At 43.6% G+C, this 23,108-nt stretch overlaps 1 non-coding gene across 1 annotated transcript; it reads left to right on the top strand.

The window, feature by feature from the left end:
- The first annotated feature begins 14,463 nt into the window (after positions 1 to 14,463).
- On the top strand, positions 14,464 to 14,538 carry Trnas-cga (transfer RNA serine (anticodon CGA)). The gene has a single exon. It is a non-coding gene; the product is annotated as a tRNA-Ser (tRNA).
- The last annotated feature ends 8,570 nt before the right edge of the window (positions 14,539 to 23,108 follow it).

Raw genomic sequence — 23,108 nt, 5'->3', positions numbered from 1 at the left:
GCGGTCAATCCATAAGACCGCAAAATTAGATCGAGCTAGAGATCACCCGTTTAAACTTTTAAAATATTGCAAACATAGAGCGAAAATACGCATCGTCACAAGTTTTTGGTTAAAATATGCAGTAGCCGGTGAAAAGAAGCCAAATATGCAGATGCATATACAACATGTAAATGCATATAATCCGGCCTCTAGTGATGAGAGTCGTGGGCTCCTGCAGGCAGGCTACACTGCAGCTCTTGCGCCTGCTACTATATTCTGCTCATCATAAGAATATTCCTGATGTCAACAAACACAAACGCGATGATTGGTCAGAAAGTGTAGCACACGTACACTGGTGTTGTTACGCCCTTGGAAGCAGGTTCTACTTATGTATTAGATATATCATTACTAACTTACGTTAAAGAGACATTAAGATATTCTAATGTATTAACAGCCATTAACGTTTTGCTTAATCACGCTTTAGCTATGCAATTTTTGTTTAAAATATCGTGTAAAGTCACAGTTCTGTTCTGTCGTGCTCCGATTGTCGCACTGATAACACGCAGCATGAAATTGGCTGTGGCTGTTTCCTGCTCCGTAGTCAAACACGCGTGTGGAATACGGTTAAAAAGTGCCGAGAAACAGGTTCTTCTTAATGATTTTCATCAATTTACAAAAGAAAATCGGTATGAAGTTATCCGAGAGAGTGTATTTAGTACAGCTGAGATACACATACACACTGTGTGTGTAGCGGAATCGGTAGCGTAGTGGTATGATAACCTAGTGCAGTCCATGGGTCGCTGGTTCCAGTCTCGTCTTAATCATCTTTCTCTCATTCAATTTGAAATATCCACATCTCGTGATTGTAATTCATCATTTTTTATGAATAATGCACGTGGAATTCTTGTTTTTATTTCAAATATAAATTCTTATCTATCGAAAGTTTATGAAAGATTGTTATCAAAGGTTGCTTAAATTAAGAAAAAGTAACAATTTAAAGTTTAGGACAAAAAGTAAAACCAAATACTCTTTATTTGGACTAATCTATTGTTTTATACCAGATTTAGTCTCACACGAACCAGAGCGATAGGTGTAGGAGAAACATGAAATACAATCGTTTTCACAGCATGGAGCACACCATACAAAATACTGCATTTTTACATTTGCCACTGTACCATTACAGTATGAACACAACAGAACTGATCTGGAGCCAACTTACGGAATTTCGTGGGAGGAATAACAAGACTGTTAAGCTGCCAGACGTACTGGAACTAACGGACGCAGCTTTCTCACATGTCACTGCCGAACGCACTAGACAAAGGAAGCGGCTACTCGGGTAGCAGAGTACTTGTGGTGTGTACACGGTTTTTTTTAGACTAGGCAGTAGTGCGAGGTTCCATGATGAACACTCACCAGTCGACGTGCAGGCAGGGAAATCAGGACGCGCTCAGCTATCAAGATATCAGCAGTAAATTTTCAGAGTGTTCGGAATAAAGTTCCTGAATTTACTGCCCTCCAGGAAGCGTGTGGCACGCAAATTATTCTCGGGACTGAGACCTGGCTGAACCCTGAGACAGGAAGTTCTGAAATATTTAGTAAGGGTTGGAACGTGTATCGGAAAGACGGATTGGACACCGTAGGAGGTGGTGTCTTCATTGCAGTTGACAAAAATACCGTGTCTACTGAGGTCGAAGGAGAGTGTGATTGTGAAGTTATCTGGACACTTTTAACAGGGCTAGGAGAAATAAAGTTAATTGTTGGGTGTTATTTCCGGCCACCAGGTTCCAACGTGACATTTCTAGCATCATTCAAAGGGAGTCTACACTCTGTATCGCAGAACTGCCCGGATCATGCTACATTAGTCGGAGGCGACTTCAACCTACCTAGTATAGACTGGGACGCCTATGGAATCATTACAGGTGGTACAGACAAGCCGTCGTGTAAATTACTTTTGAACACATTATCCGAAAACTGTCTTGAGCACCTAAATCGCACCTAAATCGCAATCGTAATGGAAATATTTTAGATCTGGTAGCCACTAACAGACCAGACCTCATCGACGGTGTCAGTGTTGAGACAGGGATTAGTGAACATGATGTTGTCATTACGACTATGGTTACGAAAGTTAAAAAGTCGGTCAAGAAGGCTAGGAGAGTATTCTTACTAGAAAGAGCAGATAAGCAGTTGTTAGCATCCCACTTAGTAAATGAATCGACTTCATTTACTTCCGGTACGATGGGCGTGGAAGAATTATGGGCAAATTTTAAACACATTGTAAATCACGCATTGGACAAGTATGTGCCGAAAAAGTGGGTTACGGACGGACAAGACCCACCGTGGTTTAACAGCGCCATTCGGAGAATGTTCAGGAAGCGAAGACAGTTGCACTCGGGGTGCAAGAAAGATCGGGAGAATGAGGACAGGCAAAAGTTAGTAGAGATTCGTGCTGCTGTAAAAAGAGCGATGCGCGAAGCATACAACCACTACCACCGTCATACCTTAGCAAAAGATCTTGCTGAAAACCCAAGGAAATTTTGGTCTTACGTAAAATCGGTAAGCGGGCTGATGGCTTCCATCCAGTCACTCACTGATCAGTTTGGCCTGGCAACGGAAGACAGCAAAACGAAAGCTGAAATTTTAAATTTGGCATTTGAGAAATCTTTCACGCAGGAGGATCATACAAACATACCGCCGTTTGAGTCTCGTACAGATTCCCGTATGGAGGACATAGTGATAGACATCCCTGGGGTTGTGAAGTAGCTGAATGGGTTGAAAATAAATAAATCACCAGGTCCTGATGGGATTCCAATTCGGTTTTACAGAGAGTACTCTACTGCATTGGCGCCTTACTTAGCTTTATCGCGAATCTCTTGCCCAACGTAAAGTCCCGAGCGACTGGAAAAAAGCGCAGGTGACGCCTGTATATAAGAAGGGTAGAAGGACGGATCCTCAAAATTACAGACCAATATCCTTAACGTTGGTTTGTTGCAGGATTCTCGAACATACTCTCAGTTCGAATATAATGATTTTCCTTGAGACAGAGAAGTTGCTGTCCATGCATCAGCACGGCTTTAAACAGCATCGCTCCTGCGAAACGCAACTCGCCCTTTTTTCACATGATACCTTGCGAACCATGGATGAAGGGTATCAAACGGATGCCATATTCCTTGACTTCCGGAAAGCGTTTGACTCGGTGCCCCACTGCAGACTCCTAACTAAGGGATTGGTTCCCAAACAAGTAATAGAACCCAGTACGTTGTCCTGGATAGTGAGTGTTCATCGGAGGCGAGGGTATCATTTGGAGTGCCCCAGGGAAGTGTGGAAGGTCCGCTGGTGTTTTCTATCTACATAAATGATCTTTCGGATAGGGTGGATAGCAATGTGCGGCTGTTTGCTGATGATGCTGTGGTGTACGGGAAGGTGTCGTCGTTGAGTGACTGTAGGAGGATACAAGATGACTTGGACAGGATTTGTGATTGGTGTAAAGAATGGCAGCTAACTCTAAATATAGATAAATGTAAATTAATGCAGATGAATTGGAAAAAGAATCCTGCAATGTTTGAATACTCCATTGTAGTGTAGCGCTTGACATAGTGGCGTAGAAAATATTTGGGCGTAACATTGCAGAGCGATATGAAGTGGGACAAGCATGTAATGGCAGTTGTGGGGAAGGCGGACATTCGTCATCGGTTCATTGGTAGAATTTTGGGAAGATGTGGTTCATCTGGTTCATCTGTAAAGGAGACCGCTTATAAAACACTAAAACGACCTACTCTTGAGTACTGCTCGAGCGTTTTGGGTCCCTATCAGGTCGGATTGAGGTAGACCATAGAAGCAATTCAGAGGCGGGCTGCTAGATTTGTTACTGGTAGGTTTGATCATCACGCGAGTGTTACGGAAATCCTTCAGGAAGTCGGGTGGGAGTCTCTGGAGGAAAGGAGGCGTTCTTACCGTGAATCGCTACTGAGGAAATTTAGTGAGCAAGCATTTGAGGCTGACTGCAGTACAATTTTACTGCCGCCAACTTATATTTCGCGGAAAGACCACAAAGATAAGATAACAGAGATAAGGGCTCGTACAGAGGCATATAGACAGTCATTTTTCCCTCGTTCTGTTTGGGAGTGGAACAGGGAGAGAAGATGCTAGTTGTGGTACGAGGTACCCTCCGCCACGCACCGTATGGTGATTGCAGAGTATGTATGTAGATGTAGATGTTAAACGCTGGAAGGATATAGATCGGCACGTCATGAAAGAAGAGGAGGAAATGCAGCGCCTGGATGGCTTCGTGGATTCTGTTGTTGATCCATTCGTTATCAACGTATCAGATGACAGTTCCAAATCTGAAATTCATTCTTGGGTTCAGATAGGGAAGGAGCTAAGAGATTACCGGACGACTGACTGTTATTATACCTTCAAATGGTTCAAATGGCTCTGAGCACTATGGGACTTAACTTCTGAGGTCATCAGTCCCCTAGAACTTAGAACTACTTAAACCTAACTAACCTAAGGACATCACATACATCCATGGCCGAGGCAGGATTCGAACCAGCGAACGTAGCGGTCGCGCGGTTCCAGACTGTAGCGCCTAGAACCGCTCGGCGACACCGGCAGGCGACTGTCAAACAGGAGGTCTCAAAAAACATCAGAACCGTCTGCTGCTTCCGATCACGTTCAAGTTTCATCGAACTGTTTTGAACGGTACCTACTGGTTCCACTCTGCACACCAGAGCAAAAGTTGTGGTCGCGCTACACTCCAAAGGTTAGCGATCACATTCAGTGGGGCTGCTAGTTTATGGTGGCCTTAGAGAAAGATTGAATTGTCGTGGGTTTGTCAGCAGCGTCGAAGGTCGTCAAAAACAACATCCTGTTACTCTATTGCACTGCGAACTGTCGTTTCCGGCCGCAAATTGTGTGGGAAATAGCGCCCTAAGGAAACGTGTAGGTTCACTGACGCCCTTCATGCCACCCCCTGAGGCCTTATCGTATCGATTCTGAGCGGCCGTGCGTCCGTAATGTTTTCCTCGGCCGCTCATAAGAAAGCAATGTGATTTCAACGCTGGGCGTCGCTGTTCTCACCTCCATCGTATAAGCATAAAATGAAAGGGTCAAATATGGGTAAGATAGGGTCTGCCGACGTTCCCACCATGTGACACGTCCGCGGTGGCGTTGGGCAGAATTGTGACGAAATGTGCTGCCAATATGACATTTTTACCCACCTTTCACCGGACGTGAACTTTTGACCTCTGTCCTTTTTTAGTACGCGTTACATTTTGCTGCCTAAAGCGTCGCCGACCCCGAGAATGAACTCGCAGGGAGCCACGCTTTTACACTTTTACAGAGGAAGACTGCACGCACCTTTGAGCAAACTTTCGAACATTTACGTCGCAAATGGAGATAGTTACGGCGTTTCTGAAGAGTGCTCCTTTTATTGTGTTGCGCCCTATGGTTTTGACCACTACTAATTCTTGTATGATTATGTGAAACTTTTTGTTTTTTATTTGCTGTATCGATAATGTAGAAGATGTCACCTTCCACCTGTCTTGTGTGGTTAGACTGAAATGCTAAAAGTCTGCACATCGATGTGCGGCCTGTGGTTATAAGGTAACGGGATTGATGCTGTCACAGAGTAAGTGTGTATGCGCCAAAGATGAACGACAAATAGCTGCGAAGCTTGAAGCCTTCTCATTTGAATGCAACATCTCTGGTGTCTGGAGACAAATCATCGTGGTCAAGACTTTCGTTGTTTTGCCGCCGTTTTGCCGTTGTTTTTCGTTGTTTTGCCGGAAAAGTGGTAAGTAAAATATTAGAGCAACGAACTCTCGTTAAGTTACACATGAAACTTGGAGAAATTGTCACTGAAACCTATCTTATACTAAGAGAAGTGCATAACGAAGAGTGTTTATCATGTACGCGAGTGTGAGTGTTCAAGCGTTTCTAAGATGGCCGATAAGACGCGGAAGACGAGAAACATCATAAACCGATGAAAATATAGAAAAAGTAGGTAATCGGATTCGATCTGACTGTCGTTTGAGTATTGCGGTATAGATGGCTACGATGCCACAACGTAGTTCCGCTCTGCTAAGTTGGCACTACGAGAGATACCGACGACACCGCCCTCTAGCTGGTGCTGTCGAGGTCTACGAGCTCCGCGACTGCTTCAGCCATTTCATCGACAGCAGACGACAGGGACACTTCGCTTCAGCTTCGCACCTCATTCCAAGTTATGTATTCTTATTGCTTGAGTAAAGGGGATTTAAATTCATACAGCAGTACCGACGTGTTTTACCTTTTCCTACTCCTGGTTCCTTACTACGCGCCGCCTCCCAGGCGGGATACAAGAAGTATTCGATCGATTATTGAAACTGGTTGAGAAAATAATGCGTAATGCGAAACTTACGTAAACAATTTAACGATCGAGCAAATACAAGCTCGTGACAATGTTTTTACCAGTGGTGGATACATATGGGGACGCCCTCCCTCATCCCCCCCCCCACCACATGCGGGGCCGCCCGAATTTCCACCCTAGCCGCCCCCGACGGTCAGCCCGCACGCTATTCATTTGTTTCTTTCGTCAGTCGACTCGACTGAATCGAGTTATCGAGTAATCCTACTTCCCTATGTAACACGCGCGTCCGCGTCATCGTATTTTATTCGTTTCTTTCTGGCACATAGATAGCTAACACATACATACGAGAAAAGTCGCAGCCATTCTAGCGATCTCGATACGTTATTTACGCCCTTAATGATCGTGATTCTGTTATGCAAGCGTTGTCTGTTTGTCCTAGATCTGATTATCATACTTTACACACGCTGTACAAGATATTTACTTGGCTACCTGTATGTGTTGCTACAGTAGAAAGAAAGTTTTCAACACTGCGGCGTACAGGGAAATGGTTGAGGTCGACAGTGAAGGATGATCGATTTAATCGCTTAGCCCCGTTGAACACTCACCCTGACACTGATTGTCCTATTGATGACGTAATTAACCAATTTGCCAGGAAGAATAGACGCATAGAATTCATCATTTAAGGAAGAGAATCACAATTATAACTTTTTATATCATAAGATGCCATTGTTTTGCTTAAGCGTAATTAGTTTAAATAAAACTTTCCTAAACTTTGCATGTGACTTGATTATTTTTTATTACGGTAAATGTAAAGGTAGCTTCAGATATCTTTAATGCCCGCTCTGTGAGGTTTTTCTGTATCCGCCACTGGTTTGTACTGACATTTGAATAGCACTTAATGTCCTACTTTCTAGGAAAGGGAGAAAACATGTGGCGAATCTTGATTTTTCTCTTATGATCGACAAAATAAGCGCTAATCCATGCACTGCAAGGGCGCAACTTCTCCGACAGCTAAGAAAGCTCGAGTGAACGAATTATAATTTAAAGTGAGATGATTATTTTTTCGATATACATGGAATTGTGTATTAAACTGTTAATTAGCATTGTTATCTTCAGATTCTTTCTGAACTGCGTGAGAAAATAAGGAAAAAAAAAATCACCGCAGTTGTTACACAACAAATCATTGGTTCTGCGAGACAACACACCGGCTCATACTGCACTGTCTGTTAATGGGTTTCTAGAAAAATACAACATCCCATTGTTAGATCACCTCACTAATTCGCCTGACTAGCACCACATGATTTTTATGTAACTGCGTTAAAAGGAACAAGATTTCAGTTCGTTGGAGCAGTGAAAGATAAAGCGGCACGTGTCATCAAGGAGCTCACAGAGGAAGACTTCCAGCACTGTTTCCACCAATGGAAGACTCACATGGAGTCTTGTAGGGATAGAGGAGGGGAGTAAATTGAGGGTCACAATAACCAAATACGAATTCTGTTCAAAAAATCACGGAATATTCGTAATTTCGCGGCAATGGTTAGTATGTTGGAGCGAAATGTGGTTGGCATCCCTGCACATGCCTATTTTTAATGTGTAACTGCCGGAAGTTTCATTGTTTTATGTCTGTTAGTTATTGTTCAGTGCTGTACTGATTGAAACGGTGCATCGCACAGTTTGCGAATTTCGAGATGGCAGAGTTAGAGGAGCAACGCGTCGTATTACATTTTGGGTGAAACTCAGGAAAACCTTTACAGAGACACATCAAATGACGCAGGAAGCTTACGGTGACGCGTGCTGAAGCTGTACTCGGTGATAGGATGGTTCGCACGGTAAAACTTACGTAAACAATTTAACGATCGAGCAAATACAAGCTCGTGACAATGTTTTTACCAGTGGTGGATACATATGGGGACGCCCTCCCTCATCCCCCCCCCCACCACATGCGGGGCCGCCCGAATTTCCACCCTAGCCGCCCCCGACGGTCAGCCCGCACGCTATTCATTTGTTTCTTTCGTCAGTCGACTCGACTGAATCGAGTTATCGAGTAATCCTACTTCCCTATGTAACACGCGCGTCCGCGTCATCGTATTTTATTCGTTTCTTTCTGGCACATAGATAGCTAACACATACATACGAGAAAAGTCGCAGCCATTCTAGCGATCTCGATACGTTATTTACGCCCTTAATGATCGTGATTCTGTTATGCAAGCGTTGTCTGTTTGTCCTAGATCTGATTATCATACTTTACACACGCTGTACAAGATATTTACTTGGCTACCTGTATGTGTTGCTACAGTAGAAAGAAAGTTTTCAACACTGCGGCGTACAGGGAAATGGTTGAGGTCGACAGTGAAGGATGATCGATTTAATCGCTTAGCCCCGTTGAACACTCACCCTGACACTGATTGTCCTATTGATGACGTAATTAACCAATTTGCCAGGAAGAATAGACGCATAGAATTCATCATTTAAGGAAGAGAATCACAATTATAACTTTTTATATCATAAGATGCCATTGTTTTGCTTAAGCGTAATTAGTTTAAATAAAACTTTCCTAAACTTTGCATGTGACTTGATTATTTTTTATTACGGTAAATGTAAAGGTAGCTTCAGATATCTTTAATGCCCGCTCTGTGAGGTTTTTCTGTATCCGCCACTGGTTTGTACTGACATTTGAATAGCACTTAATGTCCTACTTTCTAGGAAAGGGAGAAAACATGTGGCGAATCTTGATTTTTCTCTTATGATCGACAAAATAAGCGCTAATCCATGCACTGCAAGGGCGCAACTTCTCCGACAGCTAAGAAAGCTCGAGTGAACGAATTATAATTTAAAGTGAGATGATTATTTTTTCGATATACATGGAATTGTGTATTAAACTGTTAATTAGCATTGTTATCTTCAGATTCTTTCTGAACTGCGTGAGAAAATAAGGAAAAAAAAAATCACCGCAGTTGTTACACAACAAATCATTGGTTCTGCGAGACAACACACCGGCTCATACTGCACTGTCTGTTAATGGGTTTCTAGAAAAATACAACATCCCATTGTTAGATCACCTCACTAATTCGCCTGACTAGCACCACATGATTTTTATGTAACTGCGTTAAAAGGAACAAGATTTCAGTTCGTTGGAGCAGTGAAAGATAAAGCGGCACGTGTCATCAAGGAGCTCACAGAGGAAGACTTCCAGCACTGTTTCCACCAATGGAAGACTCACATGGAGTCTTGTAGGGATAGAGGAGGGGAGTAAATTGAGGGTCACAATAACCAAATACGAATTCTGTTCAAAAAATCACGGAATATTCGTAATTTCGCGGCAATGGTTAGTATGTTGGAGCGAAATGTGGTTGGCATCCCTGCACATGCCTATTTTTAATGTGTAACTGCCGGAAGTTTCATTGTTTTATGTCTGTTAGTTATTGTTCAGTGCTGTACTGATTGAAACGGTGCATCGCACAGTTTGCGAATTTCGAGATGGCAGAGTTAGAGGAGCAACGCGTCGTATTACATTTTGGGTGAAACTCAGGAAAACCTTTACAGAGACACATCAAATGACGCAGGAAGCTTACGGTGACGCGTGCTGAAGCTGTACTCGGTGATAGGATGGTTCGCACGGTTTAAAAATGGCCAGACGGAAGTTAAAAATGAGTCACATTCAGGATCCCCTTCGACGTTTATAGACGACGCTCATGTCAGGAGTGTCAACGAAATTGTGCGTGGAATCGAAGAAGAATATAACATTCCAGTTGGATCATGTCATGAAATCCTGGATGAATACATCTTGAAATGTATCGTGTTGCCGCCTAGTTCGTCCCACGGCTCATGAGTCAAGACCAGAAGGACCTTCGCCTCGAAATCTGTGAAGAGCTTTTGGATCGTGCAAATGAGAGGCACGCGTTTCCTTGACAGAATCTTAGCTGGTGACGGGACGTGTGCCTACGGTTGTGATGTTGAGACTAAGGCTCAATCTTAAAAATGGGTCGGGAAAAGTCCTACAAGCCAAAAAGATCGTGCCACAGGATGGTAAAATCGGGACGTGTTGCGACGCCTACGACAAACGGCCTGAAATGTGGCGAGAAAAATTCACAGCTCTTGCATCACGATGACACACCAGCATATTCATCCCTGTTGGTGCGTTACTACAGCACAAAAAACCAAATCACTGTCCTGTCTCGTTCTCTGTAGTTTCCAGGCCTGGCACCTGCGGACATTTTTTTTTATTTACGAAGTTTAAAACCCCGTCGAAAGGGCGAAGATTTGCAATAATAGACGAGATGGGCGCTTCGCGCAAAAAGCGTACCTTGCCGCGCGGGGTAGCCGCCCGGTCTTGGGCGCCTTGTCGCGGTTCGCGCGACTCCCCCCGTCGGAGGTTCGAGTCCGCCCTCGGGCATGGGTGTGTGTGTTGCCCTTAGCGTAAGTTTAAGTTAGATTAAGTAGTGTCTAGGGTTAGGGACCGATGATCTCAGCAGTTTGGTCCCATAGGAACTTACCACAAATTTCCAAACGTACCAAGGCTTCTTCCGTAGGTGGAAACAGCGTTGGGACGGTGGGACGGGGGGGGGGGGGGGGGGGAGAATTTCGGAGAGGAGAGAATTTCGGAGGAGACAATGCACACAATATGAAAAATGTAAGCGTGAGAAAATTTTGTGGAAAACATGAATTTTTTGAACAAAACTTGTATGAACGTTTTTCAGACAAAATGTTTCTCTGGAGTAGTCTGGAATAGCAGAAAGGTGGAAGGAGGATGTAGAAGGTCTAACAAGGGCGATGTACTTGAGGACAATATTATGGAAATGGAAGAGGACGTAGATGAAGATGAAATGGGAGACACGATACTGCGTAAAGAGTTTGACAGAGCACTGAAAGACCTGAGTCGAAACAAGGCCCCAGGAGCAGACAACATTCCATTAGAACTACTGACGGCCTTGGGAGAGCCAGTCCTGACAAAACTCTACCATCTGGTGAGCAAGATGTATGAGACAGGCGAAATACCCTCAGACTTCAAGAAGAATATAATAATTCCAATCCCAAAGAAAGCAGATGTTGACAGATGTGAAAATTACCGAACAATCAGTTTAATAAGTCACAGCTGCAAAATACTAACGCGAATTCTTTACAAACAAATGGAAAAACTGGTAGAAGCCGACCTCGGGGAAGATCAGTTAGGATTCCGTAGAAATGTTGGAACACGTGAGGCAATACTGAACTTACGACTTATTTTAGAAGAAAGATTAAGGAAAGGCAAACCTACGTTTCTACCGTTTGTAGACTTAGAGAAAAGTTTTGAGAATGTTGACTGGAATACTCTCTTTCAAATACTGAAGGTGCCAGGGGTAAAATACAGGGAGCGAAAGGCTATTTACAATTTGTACTGAAAGCAATGGCAGTTATCAGAGTCGAGGGACATGAAAGGGAAGCAGTGGTTGGGAAGGGAGTGAGACAGCGTTGTAGCTTATCCCCGAAGTTATGCAATCTGTATATTAAGCAATCAGTAAAGGAAACAAAAGAAAAATTCGGAGTAGGTATTAAAATCCATGGAGAAGAAATAAAAACTTTGAGGTTCACCGATGACATTGTAATTGTGTCAGAGACAGCGAAGGACTTGGAAGAGCAGTTGAATGGAATAGACAGTGTCTTGAAAGGGGGGTATAAGATGAACATCAACAAAAGCAAAACAAAGAGAATGGAATGTAGTCGAATTAAGTCGGGTGATGCTGAGGGAATTAGATTAGGAAATGAGACACTTAAAGTAGTAACAGAATTTTGCTATTTGGGGAGCACAATAACTGATGATGGTCGAAGTAGAGAGGATATAAAATGTAGACTGGCAATGGCAAGGAAAGCGTTTCTGAAGAAGAGAAATTAGTTAACATCGGGTATAGATTTAAGTGTTAGGAAGTCGTTCCTCAAAGTATTTGTATGGAGTGTAGGCATGCATGGAAGTGAAACATGGACGATAAATAGTTTAGACAAGATGAGAATAGAAGCTTTCGAAATGTGGTGCTACAGAAGCATGGTGAAGGTTAGATGGGTAGATCACATATCTAATGAGGGGGTATTGAATAGAATTGGGGAGAAGAGGAGTTTGTGGCACAATTTGACCAGAAGAAGGGATCGGTTGGTAGGATATGTTCTGAGGCATCAAGATATCACCAATTTCGTACTGGAGGGTAGCGTGGAGGTTAAAGATCGTAGAGGGAGACCAATAGATGAATACACTAAGCAGATTCAGAGGAATGTAGGTACTGGGAGATGAAGAAGCTTGCACAGGATAGAGTAGCATGGAGAGCTGGATCAAACCAGTCTCAGGAATAAAGACCACAACAACTACAACAGTCTTCTTATTTTATAGCCGCACCTCATGTGTAGTAATCTTGATGCGAATTTTACATCAATCGCACGTCGCCTGCATGATATTGTAAGTTCGATGACCAGGAGTATTTTACGGCATTCGGAATACGCGGAACCGATGAAAATATCGCCCAGATTGTGTGAGTGGGAGGATGGACCGACACGTGTGAGGACGGCAGTTCGTGAAAGCAGTTTCGCTGACGGAAAAGTCGTTACTTGTCGCACGAAACGAATGGCGCCAGTGCGGGGTTGGGGGTCTAGTGGCGCCAGCCGGCCTCCTGCACTATTGTCGCCGGCGCGCAATCCCGCCGTCTGGAGGGAGAACTGGAGTTACTGTAGAACGCACCGCCGCCCGCGTCGGTCGCCGCCGAGGTCGTCTGCGAAAAGCCTCGCTGATTGTCCCCGCTTCGCGACGCACCCTAATTCGCCGGCGTCATTGGAGTAGTTGCTCGGGCTAAGGGCAGCAGTAGATACGGGGTGGGAAAGTGGGAGGGGCTGGCAAAATGCTTCGTCTGTCCTCATTCACCTCTGCTGCTAGCGCTTTACCACCTGCTTCCTCCACTGCTCTCTCTCTCGTCTTTTTCTTTTTTTTTTTTCGTTCCTTCCCCCTCCGGTGCGACTTTTCGCCCTCTGCGAATTCCGTGGCTGTGTGTGTGTGTGCCCGCCTCTAGTCGGAGCAGCACAGGGCTCCTCGCTAGAGCAGTAAAAATTGCTTGCTTTTGTGCACGGGGCCTCGTTTGTAACTTTTGAATAGCGGCAGGAAATGAAGTGAATTTGTTCCGTACGCGTGCCTGCTCGTCCCGTCGCGTCCCGGTATCTATTGGCCGGCACTTCGTCAGGAGCGAAACGGAACTGCCGGTTGCGCGCGAACACAGCTCTCGCAGCAATGGATGTGGGAGTCTTGCCCCCCATAAAAGGCGTCGGAATCCACTCGTTTCTCCACCTCTCTTTGTCGCTAGCCGAGCAATCGCCTCTCTCTCTCTCTCTCTCTCTCTCTCTCTCTCCCCCTCCCACCCCTCCACCTCCCTTACCTGTTACTCTGCCGCAATGCAACGCCCGGAGCGGGAGGCTAATGACGGTTCTTTGTGATCGCCGCAGGTGGAAATTTCGTTAGTTTTTAAAAGTGCCGAAGAAAAAGGAAAAAATAGAAAAGGAATCTCTAAATTGCCGCTTCCGCTGAATCGTCCTATAACCGAGCTGGAAGCAGTTACAATCGACAGCTTTTTCACGTGGTAAAGGACGAAGCGGTTAGTGCATTTTACGCAGACAGTTAGGTAGGGATTAGACAACCATTTTCAGAAGAATTCACTTCATTTGCAGCGTGCAATTTTTACTACAGCAGTTCGCATTTATTAAGAACCAGGAAACCCGTATGAAACTTTCGCATTTTTATAGCTTTAAATAATGACGGTATTTGGAATAAGTGTAGTCGCTGGGACAAGGCTGGTTGTGGGAATAAAGATGAAATATATTTAAAAATGCAACCGAACGATGTGAAGTAATAACCATGAACTTATGATACATTCTTGTGTACACTATATATTTCCATGCATTATTGCAGGTAATTTTCTAATTTCCAACTTTCGACCGCAATATTTACATTTGTCTGTCTCTGAAGAGGAGTTCAATGATAAATTCGAATATAAAATACAAGGAATTAGATACAGGTGATAGTTATTGAAGTCTGTGAAATGAAATCGTCATAACTTCTGAACGGCTTGCGTTAGGACGTTCAAACGACACGATTGGCGTAAGTAAAGCTGTGAGAAGGGGCAGTGAGTCGTGCTTGGGTAGCTCAGTTGGTAGAGCACTTGCCCGCGAAAGGCAAAGGTCCCGAGTTCGAGTCTCGGTCCGGGACACAGTTTTAATCTGCCAGGAAGTTTCACATCAGCGCACACTCCGCTGCAGAGTGAAAATCTCATTCTACACGGTTGGCTGCGGGGCGTGATGGGAATTGTCCAGATAAACAGAAGCCAATGGACTTCCATCTCTCATGATCGTGCTGATAACAATTTGTAAACTGCATTGATTGATTTTGTAAGAGACAGGAGTGTGTCTGAGCAACCACCCCAAGTGCCAGATAAGAACAGCAAAATTAGTGACGTGTTACGTAAATGTAACAGGTACAATGATGTCGTTTTCGTATGTCGACAATGCGTAAATAATCGTCAGCGAGCTTATTAAATATCGCCTGGAATTCTCCCTGCCGCGCGGGATTAGCCGAGCGGTCTAACGCGCTGCAGTCGTGGACTGTGCGGCTGGTCCCGGCGCAGGTTCGAGTCCTCCCTCGGGCATGGGTGTGTGTGTTTATCCTTAGGATAATTTAGGTTAAGTAGTGTGTAAGCTTAGGGACTGATGACCTTAGCAGTTCAGTCCCATAAGATTTCACACACATTTGAACATTTTTGAATTCTCCCTCTTCTTTTCTAGCTCTGAATAGAGGGTAAACCTAGTAACTACAAATCTTTGCTTCCCTCCCTTGTTTTATCCTCAACAAAACTAAATAAATCCCGAGAGCCAAAACAACAACATCCTCGTCTATTTGCTCCACTGGTGACTGAACACAGCTCGCACACGGTACATTATGTGTGAATGCACGCGAGGCGTCACGACAGGATCACAGTCGAAGCAGAGTCGTAACACGGTGCGCTATGTGGGAACCTTCCCATAGTGATAAGTGAGGGGCGGTTCCAGCGACTAGAACGTAGGCATCGGTAGTGGATGCGCCATACGGTACCGACGTATGCCAGTGGTGTGAGGGATTAAATGTATGTTGCGTGGTGTCCTTAGGTTAGTTAGGTTTAAGTAGTTCTAAGTTCTAGGGGACTGATGACCGTAGATGTTAAGTCCCATAGTGCTCAGAGCCATTTGAACCATTTGATTAAATGTAAGCCGTGAGAGTGAGTCCTACACGATTCTAAACGACGCAAACCCAACAACATTTAACCACAAAAGTTGAACATTTTCCATATTAAATGTTAATTATTAGTGTCCACTTTTGGCATATTAATGTTGGAGTGAGCCTGAGTGTGATAAAGCTTTGCTGTTACCGTTCCAATATGTATCAAACATTTTATACCAGAAAACAAATAACTATTGTTAGTCTTTCGACAACATCCGAATTGTTCCGAAGTAATACAAAGTGTACCAAGGATTCCTGTTCAGTCGACGCTAGGATGCATTCCAGACCCGATCTCTGAGCAAGCCATATTCTCTGTTTTACGTAATTTTAGAAGTTCTTTATGTTTAACGGAGTAATTGTTAACTGTATTACGGGGACTGTCAATAAATGCACCGCAATGGCGTCCCAAAATTTATTTATGTTAGCTACCCGTATTTTCACTTATGGCCACATAGCTAAACAGTTTCCATCTTCAAAAGAATCCAGTAGCTTTACATGCACTTCTTCAAGGCACTACGTCAGTGCGAGATCTCCACAGAACAGGTAGTGAGGAGTTCATAAGCGTCGATGCACTAATTTGATCGAGGAAAGGACACTTCTGCAATTTCGAAGGAAGGAAAATTTTGGTTAAACGTCCCGCCAAATAGAGGTCACTAGAGACGGATCACATGCTTCAATTGTTTCAAGGATGGAGAAGGAAATCGGCCGTGCCCTGTATCGATTTAGGGAAATCGTAGAAAACCTAAATCTGGATGGTCGGAAGCGCATTTGAACTGTCGTCCTCCCGAATACGAGTCCAGGGTGCTGATTTCTGTGCCACCTCACACTGTTGGTCTCCAGTGAGATAGAACCATCTGTTACACCGTACGACGCCTATACCACTTTCTACGAACTTGTGTCTGGTATGATGGTTGAGTACCACAGAGGTATAATGCAAAGAGATAGAAAAGATTGAAAGAAGAGCAGCACACCTATTCACGAATTTGCTTAGTCATCATGAGGTGTTCAACGAACTGCAGTGGGATACGTTTCGAGAAAAGACTTTGCGCATGGCGGAGAGTTTTGCCCACGGAACTCCAAGAGGCCACGTTCCTAAATATCATACATAAAACATGCTTCTTCCTTTCATATATAATTTGTGTTCTTGCTGCGGCATCTGCTTACTGTTTATTTTAATAGGCATTCCCAAATTCTCGACTTCCGTGCATATATCTTGCTCGTCGTCGTTTAGTGTCAAGAATACAGGTCCACAGCGTGATAAATTGTATGTTTGAAGTGATCATAAAGCAGTGGAAAAAAGAAATAAAATGGTTCAAATGGCTCAGTGAGTCCAAATGAAGTTGGGAATCCCTCAGCGATTTCCGGTTCTGGAAACACGCGAATTGAACTTCGAGACGTCTTGATTGAGCCGCGAAGGGGTAGAAAGAACTATAAAAATCTAACAGAATGTTGCCATGATGTACATAAAACGACTGCAGTTGACGAGGGGATTGCCAGATTCTAATAGGGTTTCGGCTACGCAACGTATTATGAAAGCTGTTGATACGTCTTAATCGATGTTTCAATTAATTAACAGTAATTAGAATATCATCTTTTAAACGAAGCCAAAGTCATTAGCAAAGTATTTTCGCCCCTCGCTTCGACTGAAATAAATCATTTGCTTCAAAAAGCTTTTCTAAAAAATTGTCAGAACGAAGATGAGCAGTGTTCATACACTCCTGGAAATGGAAAAAAGAACACATTGACACCGGTGTGTCAGACCCACCATACTTGCTCCGGACACTGCGAGAGGGCTGTACAAGCAATGATCACACGCACGGCACAGCGGACACACCAGGAACCGCGGTGTTGGCCGTCGAATGGCGCTAGCTGCGCAGCATTTATGCACCGCCGCCGTCAGTGTCAGCCAGTTTGCCGTGGCATACGGAGCTCCATCGCAGTCTTTAACACTGGTAGCATGCCGCGACAGCGTGGACGTGAACTGTATGTGCAGTTGACCGACTTTGAGCGAGGGCGTATAGTGGGCATGCGGGAGGCCGGGTGGACGTACCGCCGAATTGCTCAACACGTGGGGCGTGAGGTCTCCACAGTACATCGATGTTGTCGCCAGTGGTCGGCGGAAGGTGCACGTGCCCGTCGACCTGGGACCGGACCGCAGCGACGCACGGATGCACGCCAAGACCGTAGGATCCTACGCAGTGCCGTAGGGGACCGCACCGCCACTTCCCAGCAAATTAGGGACACTGTTGCTCCTGGGGTATCGGCGAGGACCATTCGCAACCGTCTCCATGAAGCTGGGCTACGGTCCCGCACACCGTTAGGCCTTCTTCCGCTCACGCCCCAACATCGTGCAGCCCGCCTCCAGTGGTGTCGCGACAGGCGTGAACGGATGGACGAATGGAGACGTGTCGTCGTCAGCGATGAGAGTCGCTTCTGCCTTGGTGCCAATGATGGTCGTATGCGTGTTTGGCGCCGTGCAGGTGAGCGCCACAATCAGGACTGCATACGACCGAGGCACACAGGGCCAACACCCGGCATCATGGTGTGGGGAGCGATCTCCTACACTGGCCGTACACCACTGGTGATCGTCGAGGGGACACTGAATAGTGCACGGTACATCCAAACCGTCATCGAACCCATCGTTCTACCATTCCTAGACCGGCAAGGGAACTTGCTGTTCCAACAGGACAATGCACGTTCGCATGTATCCCGTGCCACCCAACGTGCTCTAGAAGGTGTAAGTCAACTACCCTGGCCAGCAAGATCTCCGGATCTGTCCCCCATTGAGCATGTTTGGGACTGGATGAAGCGTCGTCTCACGCGGTCTGCACGTCCAGCACGAACGCTGGTCCAACTGAGGCGCCAGGTGGAAATGGCATGGCAAGCCGTTCCACAGGACTACATCCAGCATCTCTACGATCGTCTCCATGGGAGAATAGCAGCCTGCATTGCTGCGAAAGGTGGATATACACTGTACTAGTGCCGACATTGTGCATGCTCTGTTGCCTGTGTCTATGTGCCTGTGGTTCTGTCAGTGTGATCATGTGATGTATCTGACCCCAGGAATGTGTCAATAAAGTTTCCTCTTCCTGGGACAATGAATTCACGGTGTTCTTATTTCAATTTCCAGGAGTGTATATGAGGCTGGTAGGATTAGTACTGTCGAGGCTGACCCTCACAAAACCTGCTGTGTCACTGCTGATAGGAGGTGGTCCTGATTTCCAACACATGTTACTAAAGCTGGGGATAGTTTCTAAAAGACAGACAAAACAAGAAAACTTTAACCATGCGAAGAAAGATGATAAAATATATGTAAATAAAAGGATCAATATGAAACGCTACCACAATTTCAAGCAGTAATATGTCGTGGCCAAGAATGTGCGAGAAGTTACATCAGAAGCAGATTTTATTAAATACTTTTGGAAGGAGACTATCAACAGTCATCAAATAATATATAAAATGAATGTTTGACCATCAGCTGCTTTTATTTTAAACCGAAGTATAACCGGTTTTTGTCTTGGACCATTTTCACATATAAGTTTTAACATGGTTTAAGCCACTACATTACATCTGTCATTTACTTAAATAATGTGTAGGGCATGTCATCATTATCAATATACGAAACAGAACTTTTAGAAGCAAACATACTAATACTAATTGAACACAGAGTAGTACTGAAAAGTCCTTATCTCCTCTTCAGTACTGCTCTGTGTACACTTAGTATGCTTGCTTCTTAAAGTCCTGTGTTGTATACTGATATTCATGACATGCTCTGCACATTATTTATATAATGAAAAATGTAATTCAGTGGCTTAAACCATTTTAACCCTTATGCGTGAAGATGGTCCAAGACTGAAACCGGTTGATATTTTGGTTTAAAATAAAAGCAGTTGATGGTAAAACTCGCATTTTATACAAATTTTATTATGTAGACATTAGGTTATGGCGAACAAACGCGTTTTGACGAATAGATTTGGAATAGATCAATTTGTCACAATGTATGGCGGATAACCTGTTGCAAAATTATCGAACATATTCTGAAGTCGAAACTAAGAAATTCCTGTGAGACAGAAAAGCTTATATCTACAAATCAGTACTAATTTAGGAAATATCGTTTGATACTCCGCTTGCCCTCTTTTGGCATGATATCCTGGAACCACGGATAGAGGGCAACACGCAGATTCCATATTTCTACATTCCCGGTAAACGTTTGACACGGTGCCCCGATGCAGACTACTGACCAAGGTAAGAACATAGAGAATGGGTTCGCTGAAGTGTGGCTCGAAGATTCTTAAGTAACACAACCTGGCACATTATCGTCGACGGTGAGCGTTCACCAGAGTCAAGGGTGTCGACAAAAGCACCACAGGGAAGTGTGAGAGGACCGCTATTGTTTCCTATATACATAAATGATCTGAGGCACTAGATTAGAAGGAAACTCTGATTGTTTGTTGATGACATGACCTTTTTTTTTGGTCATCAGTCTTCTGACTGGTGTGATGCTGCCAACCACGAATCTGATGACACAGTAGTACACGGGAAACCATCGTCGTTCAATGACTGTATAAGGATAGAGGATGACTTAGAATTTTTATTAGGTCTGATGAATGGCAGCTTGCTCTAAATGTAGAAAATTTAATTTGATGAGTCGGAAAACAAACCCTTAATGTTCTAATACAGTATGAGTGGCGAGCTACTTGATACAGTAACGTCGATTAAATATCTGGGCGTAACGCTGCGTAGCAAAATGAAGTGAAGTGTAACGAGCACGGTAGTGGGTAGTGGTAGGGAAGGCGAATGTTCGACTTAGGTTTACTGGGAGAAATCCGGGAAAGTACTGCTCATCTAAGTAACAGCAGCATGTAGAACACTCGTGCGACCCAGTCTTGAGTGCTGCTCGAGTGCTTGGGATCCTCACCAGGCCAGATTAAAGGAAGCGATCGAAGGAATTCAGAGGTGAGCTGCTAAATTTGTGACCGGCAGCAGCCCCGGATCTACGATATTTCCGGACCGGAAAAAAAACTTGATTACGCCCCTCCTCCCTCCCCGACCACCTCCCCCCCCCCCCCCCTGGCGTGTGTTTTGTGTTTAGATTGGACGTCATAGGTTCGTTTATAAATAACTCATCTGCTACGAGTCACGATTTTCTTTATTTTATTTTTTACACGACGCGTTTCCGGAAATGATTACCATTTTCAAGTGCGTTTTTTTGTGTTTGTTGTGCCACTTCTATGTGATGTTGTGTATGTGTGAGAGTCTGCTTCATTTCGTTGATTTTACTGCAATATATAAGAAAACACGCGATTTTTAGTTGGTTGTAGATCTTTTTGTGAAGTTAGTGGCGAAATTTAGAAGAATTGGTACTTACAGTTTCCTTATGGTCCATTTGTGCAGAGTCTGACAAACCTATTGTTTTCACAGTCGCAGGCTTTCTGAACTATTTATATTGTATCAAATCAGATTAATATGTTCTTTTCGTAGCGCACATTTTTCTGAAAAGTCGGATGTATAAAACATTTGTTCGAGGAAATGTAAGACATGTTCTTTGGTCTTAAATATGCCAAACTGCAGTGCCACGCCGCTTCACATGGCATTCTTCTACCGCACGTCACTGTATTTCGCTGTGTGGAATTCAAACGTGTATATTTTGTCACGGAAGCCATTAGACCCATATTCAGGACAATGGATATTAAAATGTCCTGTGGTGCCTTTTCTGCTCCCAGTCACCGATTTGACATCCAACCCCCCTTAAAAAACTCACAATTAATTTTGGGTGGAATTATTTGTAAACGAGAGAATAAGAACTGTTCAGAAAATTTGGTCTCCTTATTGCCTGTTAGCTAATAACTTTATTTTTTGTGTGACATAAATTTATGTATAGGAAACATAAAAGCAGTAAAGACAATAGACGAACAAGGCAGTACACATTTCTTCAATCCTTTGGTCCCAAGATTTTTTTCTCTCTAATCTTGCTACAGGTTTACACCTCCTGCTTTCCTTTCTACGAAAGTACCTATTACCTCATCAAAGTTCGTGAAACGTTTAGCTACATGAAAAATCAAAATGTTGTTGGCCGATACTGAAAAAGTTGTTCATAGGACTGGTGTGGTTTCTCGATTTGATTACGTCTATTCTGTCACTGTCTGCTAGATAAAACGAAGTCGGCCTTTCAGATATTGCAGCAATTGTAACACACGTCAAATAAGCCCGACTATTTTGGAACAAACGGCTATTTTTATCTACCTCATTTACACAAATAACACGAGAGAATATTATTCACGAAGTACCAATATCAAATGCCTATTAGCTCCACCACAAGCAAAAAGTTTTATGTTAGGAAATAGTTTCACATTTCATTCATACGCTCCAGTTTCTCGAGCATTAGATCGATAAGTAGCAGTACGAGATTTTCATATAAATTTGGAATCGTCATATTCTTACATATAATTTGGGTCATATTTCCGTTTCTTCTTTTTCCTAGTTCTAACAAACAATCTTGTCATAATTAATTTTGTAACTACTACTGCTATTGTCGAAACTTATTCTCTAGTTCACTTCACTAACCATGCCAGAATCACCGATTAAGTTATCCCGCGTTTATTCTCCGGTTAGGCGGTATTAGATGTTCGTACAACGCTCTTTCCACGCTATTCCGAGAATAGGACTTAAGGGGGGTAGGACGTCAAAAAAAAAAAAAATAAATAAATAAATAAATAAAATGTTCAAATGTGTGTGAAATCTTATGGGGCTTAACTGCTAAGGTCATCAGTCCCTAAGCTTACACACTACTTAACCTAAATTATCCTAAGGACAAATACACACACCCATGCCCGAGGGAGGACTCGAACCTCCGCCGGGACCAGCCGCACAGAGGACGTCAAACGGGCCGATTTGGAACAGGAGAGGCACCACAGGACATCTTAATTTCCACTGTCTATACTTCTACAAGTAAATTCATAAAACTTTGTCAGCATGACCAGGAAGGATTCAGGATTCACACTCGTAGCAGCGGAAGTTCAAAAATATAACGAAATAATTTTTTTTACGTGTGAAATTTCATCATTTTTTCACTTACTATTGGCTGCATTTGTTGCTATAGATACACTTTTCTTCATAAGTAAGAGAGACTGTTCGATGAATTTTTCACAGCATACAAACAATACATACAGGTGTCTGAAACTCTAAAATCTATTTAATTTATGAAAAAATGAATGAGCTGTTACGTTTTAAGCTTTATGTTTAGAAAGAAAAGAAAATTTTGTAGTTAATTATCTCAATTTTTACCACAGTTTGTAATAGATTTGGAAAATTCTGGAGTTTCATACACCTGTAAGTATGGTTTGTATGCTGTGCAAAATTCATCATAGAATCTCCCTTACGTGTGAAGAGAAATGTACCTATAGTAACAAATGCAGCCAACAGTAAGTGAAAAAATGATGAAATTTCATATATTTTATTTTGTTATGTTTTTGCACTTCCACTGCTATGAGTGTGAATCCTGAATCTTTCCTGGTCATGCTGACAAAG

This window comes from Schistocerca serialis, chromosome 9 (genome assembly GCF_023864345.2).
Source record: "Schistocerca serialis cubense isolate TAMUIC-IGC-003099 chromosome 9, iqSchSeri2.2, whole genome shotgun sequence".
Taxonomy (NCBI): Eukaryota; Metazoa; Arthropoda; class Insecta; order Orthoptera; family Acrididae; genus Schistocerca; species Schistocerca serialis.
The sequence above is the reverse complement of the archived record's forward strand: the minus strand, read 5'-3'. Positions and strand labels throughout refer to the sequence as shown.